The sequence below is a fragment of the Fibroporia radiculosa genome (genome assembly GCF_000313525.1).
Source record: "Fibroporia radiculosa TFFH 294 genomic supercontigs, scaffold5239, whole genome shotgun sequence".
NCBI classification, from domain to species: domain Eukaryota; kingdom Fungi; phylum Basidiomycota; class Agaricomycetes; order Polyporales; family Fibroporiaceae; genus Fibroporia; species Fibroporia radiculosa.
In genome coordinates, this window is record NW_012133421.1 from 52,087 (window position 1) to 58,086 (window position 6,000).

Sequence of the window (6,000 nt, forward strand, 5' to 3'; positions counted from 1 at the left end):
TGAGACCCTCCTACGGCAGTACTCAACTTCAGGACCCTGGTGTGAGATTAATGGCTCATATCCCGGGCACCTTGTTACTAGAAAGTTGTTTCGGCCGACATGAAGCAAGCGCGTTTGCTTGCCCGTCTGGTGTGTAGACACATCTCCTGCAGAAGCATTCTTTATGTGACGCACGCCCTGTATCACGCCGCAGCAGCGGTGTCTGCCTTCGATCAAACCTAGTGCGCCCCTCGCAATCAGTAGCGGACGCCATTCGACCGAATGCTTCACAGCGCGTACAATGAGCTGACTCTCATCTCGTAAGTCTCCACGCGTCCGAAGCTACGTTCGCAGTTAGTGAGCCGGAAAGCGGTTCTGATAATGCTTCCTTCATGCAAGTTCCGCCTTGTCCGGACTGTTCTGGTCCCTACTCTCCGGCCCGCTGTACGTTGCCCGACTTCTCTCATAGACGATTTAAATGGGCGGCAACAGTTGTCTACATCCTCAGTCTCCGCCGGCCTGTAACCTGCGGCCTTGCACGATAGGAGATCGTCGTCCGCATTTTCGGGCATTGTGCCCAGCGGAGCATTATGTGGCCATGCACGATGCCTGCAGACGTGGAGTCCACCGAATTTTCCTGTGCGGGGGGCGGCACATCGTCATCGATTTGTACTCGCTGACGAGTGATACGGTGAGGCACGTTTTCTGAGCGGAAAGATTCCGGGACTGATAGCAGTTAGGTGGACTGTCTGGCGTGAGCCAAGCGCATTAACCGCGCGCCCTCAGTCATGACCGCCTTGGGGTGCTTCGGCATGATTGAAACACATCGAGGCAACCATCACCGAATGTATTCTATTCGCATGGATTCCAGGGTCGTATGGCTATGAGGATGAGCCGTGGTAAAGCGACATGAGAAGACATCCAGCTACGAGACTTTAATCTCCCACAACTTTACTTCGTATCCAGGCGTTTGAAGGCACGTTTTTATAATACCTTCAGCGTTTACGAGGGTACCGGTGGAATCAGTTGCCGGCGTATCGTGCTGATGGCAGATTTTACGACTTTTTTTGCATGCATTGCCTATGGGGCCTTACACGTGAGTTTGTACCAACTCCTTTCGCTTCCGTTGCTGACCCACGTGGATAGTGAGCGAAGATTCCGATCCTCGGATCCTGATAAGTAGATGCGTAGACCACGGGAAAATTTACTCCGCTTTTGTGTTGCTCCTTCGTGATATGGCGGCGCTCACATTGAGAAGATCACTCATGTATGACATCAATCCGCGGTATGTTTTTCCTTGGTCGTCTTGAGCAGACCTCCTTGGAAACGCCGAATCAAGCCCGATGAGTCGCTCTTGCTTGGATCCATCGGACCGTATTTGGATGATTCCCTTTAAGTATCTCCAGTTCATTCATACACTAGGATGCTATGGATGTGCCGAAGCCCACGCGTTGAGCACATTCCGATGCACCGTGTAGCCCAGAGTAAGTATGTGGTCACATTGTGTTCACGAGCATTTCACGCGCCATTTCTAAGCTGCTTCATGTTCACAGCTGAGTCAGCTCGATGATCACGTCAAGGTACGGGGCCGGTGAGTCGTTGCGTTTTGCGCCCCTGTGCCGCATATTTTTGCTGTAATGTTCATAATGGTTCAACAGGCAAAGACCCGCTGACCGAGTGGTCTAGTCGTAATGCGGACCTCGGCGATGCTATCTGGTGCGTCACAAGACAAGAGGTCGCAGTCTTCGAACGAGATAGCGCCCCCTGAACTCTATCACACAATAGAGTCTGTCCACTGTTCAGTGTCTATCCTTGTCCTATCCCGCTGTATCAATTGGTCATTATGATGCCCTGGGGGTCGCGCCGGCCTGTGCGTTCACGTGTGTGTGGGCTTGACTGTTCTCCCGGCTGTTGTTCCCCGTTGTCCTTTCTTGTCATGGCGATTCGGAATCCGAGGCAGACGTCAAACACTGGCCCCTCCGGTGGAAAAGCTATGTCTGTACCTTCTACCACAGGCCGCCCAGACGATCTTCGTTCTGCACCGATTTGTGTCAAGCTCTCCCGCGAGGTTTTGACGTGTTTGAAGATAAGGGACCGGTCGGAACAGATAGTCCCTGCAGGTTTTCATGATCCGCAGATAACTGTGCAATCTCAGATTGTCTAGAAAATAAACGTGCGGGGGCCACACGAGGCTCTTTGAACTCTGTCCCAACAACATTTACCCGAGAACGCTCCTCAGCTTGCCTCTACACGGGCCCTGAGCCCGAAGTCCCTCGCGTCGTAGGAGCCTAAAAAGCAATTGTTGGTGCACATGCTATGCCGTGTAGTCAGAAGCCTTAAGTGCATATCGGAAATGCACATGGCCCGCCACCTTTATCAACCTCAATGTCTTCCGGGCTGAGGTACTCGCTCGCATGACTATGCGCCGAGATGCAGGAAGCGTTGCGGAAAGCCAAGTCGTCAGGGCTGGATACCAACAATAACCCACCCCGCGCTTTCAAAGGGTTTCACATCAAGCATGACACTCCCACTTGAGGGGATGCGTAATTGTTTCGCAGCTGCCCTGATCGTTTACATCCCGCCGCCGCCGCTCTAAGCCAAGTGAATGGTTCCATAGATGTAGAATGAGAGACGCCAAAACCTTGCCCTCGGAGACATGTAATAGAATTTCAGAACGTACCTTTTCAGAAGATCCTCTGCGAGCCGCCGTGGCTATTAGGCGGCGAAGCGCAAGCATTGATTATTAAATAGAGTCGAGCCGGTCCACGGCCCAATGAAATTATTGTGCGGTTAGTGTGCACTCCACCACTTTCCTATACTCTCAGGAATGCCAGTACAGAAATACATATAATTATCAGACGCAGGCTCCTGAACCGATCATCGATGGGCTCTCATTCCCATGCTGAGTGTCCGGCACCAACTGGATGCCGAAAAGAGACTCGAGCGGTCTGTTGGCCAGCATATAACCCAGCGTCCCAGTGACCAGACGGCAGGCGTCATTCTGCCCTAGCTATGGCTAACGAGCCCAGCCACGTCTTCTTTACCGCACGAGACGATCCTCGAGAGGACTGCATAATCATCGGCTATACCTACAGAAGTCCAAGTCTGCAAGGACAAGACAAGCCAATATTCTATCGTTTTAAAACCGTGCGGTATTCGTCTGAGCAGACGGTCACAACGGTCAAAATTACAGTCTATATGAAATTTCGCTCTATCGGGCTGACATCCACTCACCTCTAGGTTGTTCGCGATGCTGACGCGTACGCACAAGCTGTCGCCAGTCTTAACTGGTCAAGACACGTTGATCTCGGAATGGTAGTCATTGGCGCAAGAGAAATGCCGATGTCATACCTCATCATGGTGCATCCAACGAGACCCAAGTAGTTCCACCTACTTTGTTTTCACCAAGCCCAAGGTTGAATAAGCTTTGCAGTTGCCGTATATTTGAGGCACCCGACCGCCGACAATATGAATGGCGGAAATCAACTGAACGGATGGACTCGTACGACGTACGTGGCTGAATAATTTACTCTCTTGACCAGCGGCTCATGTCGCCTCAGCTATATCAAGGCGATGCCTGCCTGGCGATGTTTCAACGAGAATCGAGAGACACACCTGTGGGCCGTGCGCACGCCGTGATGCGCTACGTTTTTGACGATGATACCCTAATGCTTTATGCTCTGGTTGCTTTATGTCTCAACAGGTGGAAAGATTTGCGAGGAATGTGAGCGCAAGTCAAGGTTTCAGTAGATATAGGACAAACCAATCACTAATCATCACTTGATACATGTTATCGTGCGATACTCGCGCCCCGGTCTTGCATATGCCGCATCAAACAAAGTCACGAGCCCCCAAAATTAAATCAATAAAGACCAAATAGCAAATAAGATCACAGCGAGCACAATGTCCGTTTGAACATCAGGTATTTGAGCTAATCGACCCGAGCATCTGTTCAAGTCTCTCTTCGACTGTCCAGCGCGCATCGGCGTCAGAGACGAACGACGAAGACGCAGAGTGTCCGAGACGCGGCTGCTCCTGTTCGGCCGAGATGTTGAATGATCCGGCGTCAACGCCACGCGAGAGATTTTCGATCAATCGACCAATTTGGGCCGAGGAGCTGAAGAATACCTGTGAACGCAGTCAGCACCGGCACATTCACCAGCACGGTGAGCGTACTTTCGTCTCAGGGCGTACAGCTCCGGGTAGGTACTGGGGTCGCTTGCGCGCAGAGAAAGAGGAGCTACTGCCCTTAGAGGACTTCTTCTCGTGACCCTTGAAGAATAACTTGAGGCCATCCACACTCGATTCTCTTTGAGAATATTCGGAGACAAAACTAGCGCGATCTCCATAAAAAGACTCCCCATCGTCATCTCGCAAGCCATTCACAATCGACCTAGGATATGATCTATTATTGTCAAGACGCAGCAAATTCTGTCAAAGCATACCAAATAGTCTCGCCATTAGCCATCTCAATCACCTCCAATGCGGGTCCCGGTTCTGGGGTTGCAGCAGCCTGTGCATGATGCGCGGAACTTGCCCCTTGCGTTTCGAAATTTTGAACATTAGGCTTACCATCACCGGTGTACATATCATAGCTGTGGCCACATTAACGAACTGGGATCGATACCAGTAAGTCGACTCACAATGAATCATAAGTAGAAGAAGATTGCTCCATTTGACCAGGTGAGGTGACATTATCAGTATGCGATGCAAGCGAAGGTGGTAACTGGGGTACCGGAGGAGAGCGGTCAGTGGAGAAGCGCCCTCCGCCAACGGCTTTGTTAGGAGGAGGCGTAGGTACACGATCATGAATCGAGCGAGTGGATTGTATTGAGTTAGCACCAGCCGATCTACGACGTCGTGAGGCTGACTGCTTTCGTACTAGGTTGTTCATGTCGACTGTTGAATTCCTAGATTCTGAAGGGTAAATAATGGTTCGTCGCACAATAGGATTCAGAGAGGGATCTGCGCCGTTCTCCTTCGCAGGCCGAAGGTGAATCTCAGGCGTCCTACGTGTTTGCTGAAACTCCGCAGAAGGTCTCTGTGACACTGCGTCAATGCTGGGCCTTCCGTCAGAGTACGGGGCGGATCGACCGCCCTCGGGTGCCCCACCAATACGGAGACTGTGCAACTGACTCTTCCTACTTTCAGTGACTGAAGCCATTCTAGACAAGGCGGTTGCTTTAGACGAAGTGGAAGGCGAGCGCGCAAGTAGATCTCTGATGTCATCCTGCGCTAATCCTAGACTTGAAGCCGCATCGAAGAACTGTTGAAGGGCATCTTCGTTCTGAACTTGAGCCTGGGGCGGTGACAACGGTCTGCCCGCCAATGTTGATTCCCTCGTCGTTTCGCTAGCATGTGGTGATTGTAATCTCGCAGCCGAAGACTTCATTGCCCCAGCCCCAACAAACTCCATCTTGGTAGCAGGAGCAGACTGCGAGGCCTGGTCAAAAGTGCGCTCATACGACGGGGTCGAAGCAGACGAGGAGGTGGTGGCAGGGGGGAAAGGAGGCCGTTGGCGTTGTGTTGTGGGATATGAATCGTTGGCACGCTGCTTTCGGAAACGAGCCATGAAACCCTTCAGGCCTGGAGTGGCCGAAGCAGGGGGACTGGGCATAGGTACAGCGGCTCCGGGGATCTTGAGATGATGCTGGTCGTTTATGCCGACCACGACAGGATCTGGGTCCATGGGTACATGGAATTGAGTAAGAAGGGGGGCTGAGGAAGGTGTCCGTAACTCTGCAGAGGGGCGCTCATCGCTCACACCAGGAAGCGGCGTTTTCGCGCGAAGGGTGGTCCTAAGCCTACGAATGCGCGAGCCAATTTTGCTGGATCCATTGGGATGTCCAGAGGCTGCCGACGAAGGTCGAAGAGGTATCGCGTCCACACTCGTAGAAGCTGAAACTAGCTTCGGGGATGAAATCTGACTGGGGTTGATCTTTTTGCGTGGGACAGTACCAAACGTATCGCCTATTTTGGGGATCGACGGCGATCTTCTCAACGCGGCAGGGGCAGGCTCGG